The sequence below is a fragment of the Cervus elaphus genome, chromosome 19, assembly GCF_910594005.1.
Source record: "Cervus elaphus chromosome 19, mCerEla1.1, whole genome shotgun sequence".
NCBI classification, from domain to species: domain Eukaryota; kingdom Metazoa; phylum Chordata; class Mammalia; order Artiodactyla; family Cervidae; genus Cervus; species Cervus elaphus.
In genome coordinates, this window is record NC_057833.1 from 89,256,682 (window position 1) to 89,267,975 (window position 11,294).

At 45.4% G+C, this 11,294-nt stretch overlaps 1 non-coding gene across 1 annotated transcript; it reads left to right on the plus strand.

Moving 5' to 3' along the window:
- The first annotated feature begins 917 nt into the window (after nucleotides 1–917).
- On the plus strand, nucleotides 918–1,024 carry LOC122676307. The gene has a single exon (XR_006335566.1). It is a non-coding gene; the product is annotated as a U6 spliceosomal RNA (small nuclear RNA).
- Nucleotides 1,025–11,294: the final 10,270 nt, after the last annotated feature.

Sequence of the window (11,294 nt, forward strand, 5' to 3'; positions counted from 1 at the left end):
TGTGTTCGTTTCAGGTTTACACCATAGTGATTCAGGTGTGTGTGTGTGTATGTGTGTATATATAGATGTGTGTGTATATATTCTTTTTCAGATTCTTTCCCCTTATAGGTTATTACAAAATACTGAGTGTAGTTCCTGCACTAAACAGTAGGTCCTTGTTGGTTATCTGTTTTACATGCAGGAGTGTGCATCTGTTAATCCCAACCTCCTAAATTGTGGTCCCTTTCCCCTTTGGTAACCATAGTTTTCTATGTCTGTGGGTCTATTTTTGTTTTGTAAATAAGTTCATTTGTATCTTCTTTCAGATTCCTCATATAAGCAGTATCATATGATATTTGTCCTTTTCCGTCTGCCTCCATGCCTTTCAGCATGTTATTTCCTCTGTTCTGTTTTTGCTCATTTCTTTCTGGTAAACACCTTTGGATGCCTCAGAATTCAGCCTGGCTATCGCCTCATCTGCAAGGCAGTCTGACCACCCCAGATCTTGGCCGCAACTTACACTCACCTCTAGGTAGCAATTGGCTCAGAGAGTGTGCTGGCACCAGGGACCAAGCTGTCTGTTCCCGACCCACAGAGAGTGACATGAGGACAGAATATGAGAGTCAGTGTCGAGAGATTTTAAGAGCAATTTGATGACTACTGAATCAACAATAAAAGACTGGGGCTTGCAGGTTGGATGCGTGAGACGGCTGCTCAGGGCTGGCACACTGGGAAGACCCAGAGGGATGGGATGGAGAGGGAGGCAGGAGGGGGGATCGGATGGGGAACACATGTAAATCCATGGCTGATTCATGTCAATGTATGGCAAAAAACCTCTACAATATTGTAAAGTGATTAGCCTCCAAAAATAAATGGGAAAAAAATAAATTAAAATAATAATAATAATAATAAAATTTTTTTTAAAAGACTGGGGCTTCGTGCTCGCTTCGGCAGCACATATACTAAAATTGGAACGATACAGAGAAGATTAGCATGGCCCCTGCGCAAGGATGACACACAAATTCGTGAAGCGTTCCATATTTTTAAAAAAAAAAAGCAAAAAAAAAAAAAAAGACTGGGGCTTGGATTATGTATGTCTTTCATTTCATTTTTTCTAATGATTCATTTTTATTGTATTTTATAAAAGTATTGCTCCACAGTGGATTGAAATTTATTAAAAAGGAGAGGGGTGGTGATTCAGGTGGTAATGCCAGCAATGGGGAACAACTTGGGGGTTGGGGACTCCCTGGTCCAGAGTACCTGATGCCCAGAATGTTCCCCTGCTTCCTTCTTCCTCTTCCCCACTTAGCAGATCTCTGCCAACTCACTACTTCATTCACCCACCCAGCAACCTTACAGAAAAGCAATTCCTAGCCTGGCTTTTCTTCTCTGATTAGAAATGAGCTAACAGAAGCTAAGAGAGGGAATGCAGGCTGGTATCAGTCTCCTATTGCTGCTGTAACAAAGTACCTCAAACAGTGGCTTAAAACTACACGCTGTGTTGTCATATGGTTTGGAGGTCAGACAATCTAAATGGGCTTCACTGGGCTAAAATCAAGGTGTCAGCACAGCCATATTCCCTCAGAGGCTCTAGGGGTCTTCTTTCCCTCGCTTTTTCCAGCTTCTAACTGCCACCTGCATTCCTTGGCTCACGGCCCCCTGTCCATCTTCAAAGCCAGCAGTATAACACCTTCTAATGTAGCTCTCTCTCTCTCTTTCTCTTTCTGTCCTGTCTCTCCCTCTCTCCTTCACCTCTCTCTCTCACCCTTCACTCCATCATCACATCTCTTCTGACTCTACGTCCCTCTTACACGGATGCCTGTGGTGACACTGGGCCCACCTAGAGAATCCAAGATAATCTCCCCTTCTCAAGATTCTTGCCTTGATCCCATCTGCAAAGTGTCTTCTGCCAAGTGGGGTAACACATTCAAAGGTTCCAGGGATTAGGGCATGGATTCTTCAGAGGGCCATTATTCTGTCTACCACAGTGGCTAAGACCCACACAGCTAGCAGGCCAAATAATTCCAGGATCCAAATTTTGATCTCAGCCTCAGAATCCATGTTTATCATTTTGCTTTGTTTTTCCCCACTATGCTCTACCTTCTAACATATGCACATATGCTGGTAGAACTACTTTGTCTGAAAGCCTTAGAAAATAGCGAGCCATGATGCTGTGGGTAGAAAGAAGACTCATACAATTGCATTGCCCTAAGCTATGGAGACCTCTGAGTCCCCTGCAGAGAGTCACTGCAAACATGCAGGGGCTGCCCCATTTACTCTCTAATCCAGACAGAACACCAGAAATGCACGCAGTCAGGGTCCAGGAAGACTCATGATAAGTCATCTGGATTGCACGCACATACGTCTCAGGAAAGACAGGGTTTTCTCCAGCAAGGACAACTGTGGCAGTGTTGAATTGTTATTCCTGGGCAGATAGATAAATAGATATGACACTTATTAGCAAGAAAAATAACCTGCACAAAGTTTCTCCAGGAAGACATTAAGATAATCCAGCACCAGCCATCCACTGCTAGCCCAAAGCAATCCTTCGTGGGAAAGTTTTATAAATCAAACACAGATAACTCCAGAATCCCTGAGGAGCTGGTTCCGTGAAGTGCTGGGGGATGTGGGTCTTGGCACAATCCACTCCAAAGGGGCATTCATTCACCCCATTGATTCCGGCTTGTCTCACCCAAAGCCCCAAGGGCATCGGTCCCTCCAGGAGGCTGTGATGGTCTCCTGGGACAGAGCCTGGAGAGCACTGAGTAACTACTGGCTTATGCTGCCCCACACAGAACAGATAGTGGAAGGGGTGGGGCAGAGGCGGGGTGGAGAGACTTTCGAGCCCAGGGTTCTCTCTGCAGAGGCAGCTTTCGACTTGAGGCCTGAGTGATGAGAAGGAGCCCTGAGTGCAGATACAGGAGGCAGGTAAAGAGGGACTGGGTTTGGGCACGTGGGGGAACAGGAGGCCAGCACAGCTAGAGGGCCATGAGGGAAGTGGAGGTAGGGTGGGGGAGAGCTCGAAAAGGTGGGCAAATAGCTACTCAGACATGTTACTGATACTTTCACTAATGACTACCCTGTATTGAGTGTTTGTTGTGGGCCCTACACTGTGTTAAGTCTTTCACCTAACTTACCTTATCTAATTATCATAATGGTTCCCAAGATGGCATTTATGAATCCATTTACCAGATACTAACAAGAATGATGTGCTCAGTCACGTCTGACACTTTGCAACCCCATGGACTGTAGCCTACCAGGCTCCTCTGTCCAGAGAATCTTCCAGGCAAGAATATTTTCAGGCAGGAGTGGGTTGCCATTTCCTATTCCAGGGGATCTTCCCAACTCAGGGATTGAACCCCCATCTCTTTTATCTCCTGCATTGGCAGGAGGGCTCTTAATGAACTGTGCCACCTGGGAAGCCCCACAAGAATGACGTGTATTGTCTACTATGGGCCATGCACCAGGCTGAATGCTTTATGTGCATCATCTCACTAATTCCTTACAACAGCCTTATTTCTCCCATTGTGCAGGTCAGAAGACTGAGACTTGGAGCATTTGAGTCACTTGTTCAAGGTCCCACCATCCCGTCAGTCCATGCTGACTGTAGGCATATGACTGTCTACACCACGTGGGTTCTCCACATACATGTCCCTGCCCGCCTGTCTGCTTGTACTTGACGGTGGACTTTGGGAAATGAGAGGAAGAGTCCCACCAGAGGAAAGCACTGGGAGTGTGCAGGGACTCATCCTTCCACCCAGGCTCTTTCTGAGGCCCCAAGAAACCCATGTTGTGAGAGGTGCAGTGTCTTCTTCATTCAGCAGTAGGTTCAGGCCTCCCCAGAAGTGGGCTCGACTCACACCCCATCTCCAGAGATTCTGGCCAGTCTGCTACCACCTTTAAGACCTCTGCCACATTTGAGGAACTTTCTGCCTCCGAAGCAAAGCTCCAGAGCGGCTCCATTTTCATGCTTCTGAACTGTCACAGCCCAGACAAAACCCAATCGACTTTAAAGCAATTTGCCTCCCAGAACTTTCCCAGTCTCCCCCACAGTGTTCAGGCCCATAGATCATTCGAAGTGTTTTTATAACATAAAAATCCAATCCTTTATAGCAGGCAATCAGCAGTCTTAAAATAATTACCCATAACTAAAAAGAAACCAAAGTAAGATCAAATGAAATCTGATTAGTGGGTAGTAAAGACCAGCATTCTTTAAATAATTCCTTAAAATAAATTTCAATGAAATAATCTTTCCATGAGGATATTTCTTTAGGGGCTTAAGATAAATAGACTTTTTTTTTCCCAAAGCACCTCACGACCAAATTACATAGCATTTTGGGGAAGTTCTGGTTATTTTTCCTAAGTAGAAATTTTTCTCTGTGCTTCTATTTTTCCTCCAGGCCATCACAGAAAGAGAATAAAATTTTCCCCCTGCAATTATGTAGCTGTATTATTTTTGTAATAGGCTTATGAAGAATAAACTCCCTAAACACAATTCTCCAGCTGAAGTTCACAGGGTTGAAATTGAGAGATAAATCCTCTTTTCTTCTTACCAGGCTTCTTTTTTAAGGTCAATGTTGATGACAATTCAGAAAACTCAATCTCTCCTCAGATGTCTGGGTTTTCTAAGACATACTTGGTAGCAATGTGGCCAGGGCCAACCTGGTCCACGAGTGAAACAGGGGTCTGGGGTTCTTATCCAACCTTGGCCCCCATTGGCCTCAGGGCTTGAGCTCTGAAGTCCTGTAACACAGGGGTTACTGTTTTTCAGTCACTAAGTTTGAATCTTTGCAACCCCATGGACTATTATAGCACACCAGGCTCCCTGTCCTTCACCATCTCCTGGAGTTTGCTCAGACTCATATCCATTGAGCTGGTGATGCCATCCAACCATCTCATCCTCTGTCATCCCCTTCTCCTTCTACCTTCAATCTTCCCCAGCATCAGGTTCTTTTCCAATGAGTTGGCTCTCCACATCAGGTGACTGAAGTATTGGAACTTCAGCTTCAGCGTCAGTCCTTCCAATGCATATTCAGGGTTGATTTCCTTTAGGATGGACTGGCTGGATCTCCTTTCAGTCCAAGGGACTCTTAAGAGTCTTCTCCAGCACCACAGTTCAAAAGCATCAACACAGGCATTGGGGACCTTAAAAATGGGGCAACTAGGAAGGGATCTTGTCCAGCTGAGAAGAGCAGGGGTCGAGGATGATCAAAGGACCCTTCCAAGATGAGAAAAATGTGATGGTCAGAATTTAAACAGAATGTGCAGAAGGAGGAAAAATTGGGACCCAACTGGAGCAAGTGGCCTTACACCAGAAAAGAGAGCTTTCTCCTGTGAGACCAGTAGGAAGAAGACAAAGTGAGTGGAGGTGTAAGGAGTTTTGGAGATAGAGCAAGTTTTGGAAGGATGCCCTTCTGAGCAACTATTTTCTCGGCTCAGTAAGAGATCAAGTCAACCCCCAAGGGTGAATGGAAAGGTATTGGCGTAGAGGATTTGATGAGAAAGGAGAAAGTATGAATGAGCTTCTGAGAGGAATAGAAGGGAGCACTGCCAGGGAAATACAATCTTTCCATGAAAAGCTGAGCACCTAACTCAGGTCATAAGTCATGAGTTTCTAGTGGCCCAACCAGCCAAATTGTGTAATTGTGCCCAGTCACACTTGGAGACAGTAGACAGTCAGAGTGAGCCATCTGATGTAGAGCATGTTCTCTTGCATGGATGGTAGTGAAGGAGAAGTATGAAAGGGAGGGAAGATCTTGACAAGAGAGAGATTGAGTGATAGACTTTAAGGTAGAATGGAAGTGACTACATAAAGGGTGAAAATAGAAAGAAGTTAGAACGATCAAGGGGGTGAAATCTCAATATGGAAAAAGAGCAGGTGTTGTGGGAGGAGCCTAGTGAGAGTGATAGAAAGATTGGGAGGGATGGTCAGAGTATAACCACAATTTGGGAAATCAAAATATAGGAGATCCATGTGATAGGAGGGTATGGACTGTGGGGTGGTCACTGGAATAGATGGCTGAAATGGAGAGGAGATGAAGGTTTCTTAAAGTCCAGAGAGCAAGACTTGAAAAAGCCAAGTATAGAATGGACTATCTCTGAGGGTCTCAGTGTTCCCAAGAATGACAGCAGGACTTCCCATTGATGTTAATTCCAAAATAGGCCTTAAATCCACCAGCCTCTCTTTCTCTGCATGTCTCCTGGTCCCTATTACATGTTACCACAGTCCCCTGCTCTCCCAGAGGCCTCTCACTGATCCTCCTACTCCCAACACCCCCATCCCCAAAATTCACCTCAGCCCTTCAGTCCACTTGATCTTAAAATGCAAATCTAGTCATCTCTTACCATGTTGGTGGTTCCCAAACAGCCCCACACCAGAGGCATCCTATGGAGAACTTACTTACATTGTATATGAGGATGGAATTTCTTGGTTGAAAAGGAATGGGGACTTTAGAAATCTGTGCCCAGTTAGACTCCCCTGCACTTGGCCATCTGCATCCCCATGAACTTTCATGCTTATTTTTATATCCACTTACATAAAAATAAGAATCAAGGCAAATACACGTGATGCAAAATAATAGAGCAGGTGCATGCATGGTTCATGCTAAGTTGCTTCAGTCACGTCCAACTCTTTGTGACCCTGTGGACTGTAGTCTACCAGACTCCTCTGTCCATGGGATTCTCCAGGCAAGAATACTGGAGTGGATTTCCATGCCCTCCTCCAAATAGAGCAGGTACCATGCTATTAAGGGTATCATAAGGAATCCATCTGCCAAAGCAAAAGATACAGTTTCAATCCCTGGGTCAAGAAGATTCCCTGGAGAAGGAAATGGCAACCAGCTCCAGCATTCTTGCCTGGAAAATCCCATGGACAGAGGAGCCTGGAGGGCTACAGTATTTGGGGTTGCAAAGAGTCAGACATGAATCAGCGACTAACACACACATCCTAGCCAGAGCTCTAGGGGGCTGGGAGACTTCTACCTGAATATCCACCAGCCAGTGGTTAATGGCTGACCCCAAGAGGATGTTAATTCAACGGCACTTCCAGCCCAGCAGTGCACAGAGACAAATAGGGTCCCAGTAGCCCAAGGGCAACCCCAACAAAGATGCAGGGGCTGACTCCTGGGTGTTGGACCGGGAAAGGTGGAAATGCTTAAAACATCTGAGAACATAGGAGCAGAGCACCCACTATAGCTGCACTCATTCAACTTTCATGGGCTCTCTCAATGGGATTACGATTCTGAAGCAATGGGCAGAAGGTGCAGGTGTTGTTCTTAACTCTCAGCCACCACCCTGCCCTTCCACTTCCCTGGAGACCCACGTGGTTGAATGCAGTCAGTTCTCGCGTGAGCGTGCTTGCTCGGCCTCTGGAGGATGTACTGCTGAGAGCGCTCAGTGGGACGTCAGCCTGGGTTCCCATCAGTACAGCTGAACTCTGCACAGCATTGCTACCCTGATGCTGTGCCTTGAGTGCTCACTGTTACATTCTTCACAATGCCAGTTAGGGGAGATGGGGAAAGGCTGAGCCAGGAAGCCAGAGGAGATCACATTCGTTGAGCACCTACCATATGCCAGCGCTGTTCTGAGTCTCTACACCTGATGGAATGCACAGCCAGCCCTGAAAGGAGCAGTAGGCAGCCCTGGGAGCCTGCTGACCTGAAGGGTGACAAGTGATTCATCTCCGTGCAGTTCTGACTTGGGTTTGCCTGCTTACAAATGAGTTTGACCAGCATTTCAAGTTTATGGTTCCCCATGCTTTTAGCGTGTACATCATCACCTTCTTCAGTATGCACATACCACTCCGCGCCTGGTTATAACTTCATTCTCCTGGGAAAGCCAACTTCTGATCCGAAACACAGTTTTGAAGAGCCAGCTGTGCTCCAAGTCTTTCATGCTCATGAAAGAACCAAATTCAAAGGGCAGAAAAGAGGGGTTGAGGCAGCAGTTTCTCCAGTGCCTTTGGGATGGACCCCCTGAAACCCCTGATTCTGACCTTGAAGAAGATGGAAGCCGGAAGCAGAGCTGGTTGGGCTTATTCTCCACTTGCAACCACCCTCCCTCCACTCCCCACCCTGCCCTATGCCCAGAGGCTGACCTTGAGGTGACTGCCCAGCTGTTCCTCTGTTCTCTGGCTTCTGGGCTTGGAGGCATCTGTCCAGTGCCAAGCACCGTCTGGCAGGAGAACAGAGCTATGGAATTTCTTCACCCATTCTGTGTTAGTTCCCTGGGTTGCCACAGCGAATTGCCAGAGACTTGGATGGCTTAAAACAACAAAATGGGGACTTCCCTGGTGGTCCAGTGGTTAAGAATCCACCTGCAATGCAGGGGATGCAGGTTTGATCCCTGGTTGAGGAACTAAGATCCCACATGCTGCGGGGCTAAGCTGACACACTCGACACACTCAACCAGAGAAGCTCGTGTGACACAACAAAGACCAAGTGCAGCCAAGGAATAAACAAATAAATTTCAAATTTTTAAAAAATAAAAATTAAAACTAATTTAAAAAATTTTAATGTATCTGTCACAGTTATGGAGAAAGGATGTCTAAAATCAAGATGTTGATGGGAGGGGACTTCCTTGGTGGCACAGTGGGTAGGAATCAGCCTGCTAATGCTGGGGACACAGGTTCATTCCTTGGTCTGGAAGGATCCTATGTGCTGCAAAACAACTAATCCCATGAGCCACAATTACTGAGCCCACGCTCTAGAGTGCAGGAGCCGCCACTATCAGACCCGAGTGATGCAGCTGCTGAAGTGCACATGCCCTAGGGATTGTGCTCTGCAGCAAGAGAAGCCCCTGCAATGAGAAGCACGCACACCACAACGAAGAGTGGCCCCGGTTCACCACAATTAAAGAGAGCTGCACACAGCAGTAAAGACCCAGCACAGCCAAAGATTAATTAATTAATAAAAAAAGAATGCAATCAAGCTTGTTGGTACTTTAAGTTGTTAAAAAAAAAAAAAAAAAACAGATGCCAGCAGGGTTGGTTCCCCCTGGAGGCTCAAGGGAGTTCAGTGCTCCTCCACTAGATTCTGATGGTTGTCAACAATCCTTGGTGCTCCTTGGCTTAAAGACACATCACTCCAATTTCTGCCTCCAACTTCACCTTCATTACCCTTTCTCAGTCTACATCTGTGTCTCTGTCTTCTCTTCTTATAAGGATACCAGTCTTACTGGATTAGCACCCATCCTAGAGACCTCATCTTAACTTGATTACATCGGTAAAGACCCTGTTTCCAGTTAAGGTCACATTCAGAATACTGGGGATTAGTGCCTCAGCATATGTTTTTGAGAGGATGCAATTCAACCCATAACATATCACTATCTGGCTATGGATGGTTCCCCATAGCCACTGCATTGGTCCAGCAGCCTGTCTTTCACAAATTCACCATTCCCTCCCCTACCCACTTCAGGGCACAATGCTGGTATCTAGGAGCCTCACTTTATTTTGTTCTTACTCTGCCCCACCTCTATCCATAATCCCTCCTAGATTGCTCTCTGAATGTCCACAGCCAAATAGTGATGTCAACAAGGTCCAAAAAGGGCATCATAAGAATTATTTGGGAAGTTGACTTTGTGCTCTCATTCTGTAACAGGTACAGAGACAGGTGTAACACCTTAGTCTAAACAAGTGTATGAGAGATTTGGCTTGAGGTGGCCCAGGAGTAAATGCCTTTGACCAACAGTGGGGCAGAGATGTGTGTTGTGTCTTGCCCTCTAGATTTCATTATGGAAGCTGAGGTTCATATTGCAAAGACCAAGACTCTTTCTATCCTAGGACAAAGCAGCCTCAGCCAGGTAGAAGCTTTCCTACCCCTTATCTTCCATCCAATTCAGGAGAAGCAAGGGGCAAGCTGGGGAAAAGGGTGGGAGGTAGCTAGAAGCACAATTCAAGGCAAAAGAGATGCTGACTGCACCCCCAGTCCACAATTCCCCACCAAGGTTCCCATCCCGAAGTGAGCTCAAAGCTGGAGAAGTTTAACCTGGAAAAAAGTTCTGAATTTTGGTTACTGCTCTGGAGTGAACATTGTAACTATTAAAATGAGACTTCTGGTGATGGAAAGTGAACAAAAAATGTTTTCCCCTAAGAGTGTCAAGTAGAGTTATTGAACTTCACAGGGATTTCATCCAAGGCACAAGGAAGTCCAAGACACAGAGCAGGTCTTATGGGAACGTGGTGGGGAAAAAAATACATACAAATACTTATCTCCTGCTAGCACCCTGTTGGGTTCTACTCATTATGTGTGCTTGATAGAAGTACCTAGAGCTGGAGATATGAATACAAATATTTTGTGGTTGGTGGTTAGTTTCTAAATCATGTCGAACTATTTTGCAACTCCATGGACTGTAGCCTGTCAGGTATACATTAAATAAAAATCTTTCAGAAAAGAAGTGCAAATAAAATAAAAAGATGATCAAGGGGACAGCGTACATAAATATAGGTTCACAGGGTCATACACTAGAACAGGAAAAATGGACTGCAAATAGGGCTCTGAGTTTCCTGGCAGCCAAAGCAAGACAATCAATTACAAAATTGAACTTGTCCATGAAAAATAAAGCATAGTAGTTCTCCAGATGAAACAATGCCTTTCTTGTGCTCAAGCTTTAAATTTTTCATATGGCTGTTCAAACAAGGTCCCCTGATTTAGTGGACAATATCCTCACCAACCAGCTACAATAAATACCATAGAGGGCTTTACCCATCTATGTTTCTTATATCATCCATCATTGGATGTTAAGAGCAGAGCAGAAGAAAAGCACCTTAGTAGGAAGTTAACACAATTGGATACAAATAGGTAACTCTCTGATAGGTTTTTACTGTTTTGGTTGGAGCAGCCATTAGAACAGTGCTCACTTGATGAATTTCACTAAGCAGGAGACGGGAGCAAGGGGGCAGATGGAAGGATCCCGTGCAGGCAGGCAGGTCGCCATTTTTCATCACCCACCTTCCTCTGTGCCCAGGAAGGACACATCCATCACTCGTAGCCAACACCGGCACAAATAGCCTAACCTGCTTGGATGATTGAAAACAATCTCAGGCTTTCCAGAGTACCCAAAAGGCACCATATATAAGAAGTCTTTTTCTTTTTGAGACAAAGTTTTACTTTTTTGTGGTTGTTGTTAGGCTTTAATTCTCAAAACACAATTAGGATTTCCTTCACGTTCATTCTAGCTACAAGTGAACACTGAGGCTGAATGGTGTTAGCAAACGGAATGACATTCCACCAAGATTAAATACATGTGTCCTCAAAGACAATGTTTCAGAAGCATAGACTCATTCTAACAAGGAATTGATTTGGCTGTACAAGTATACT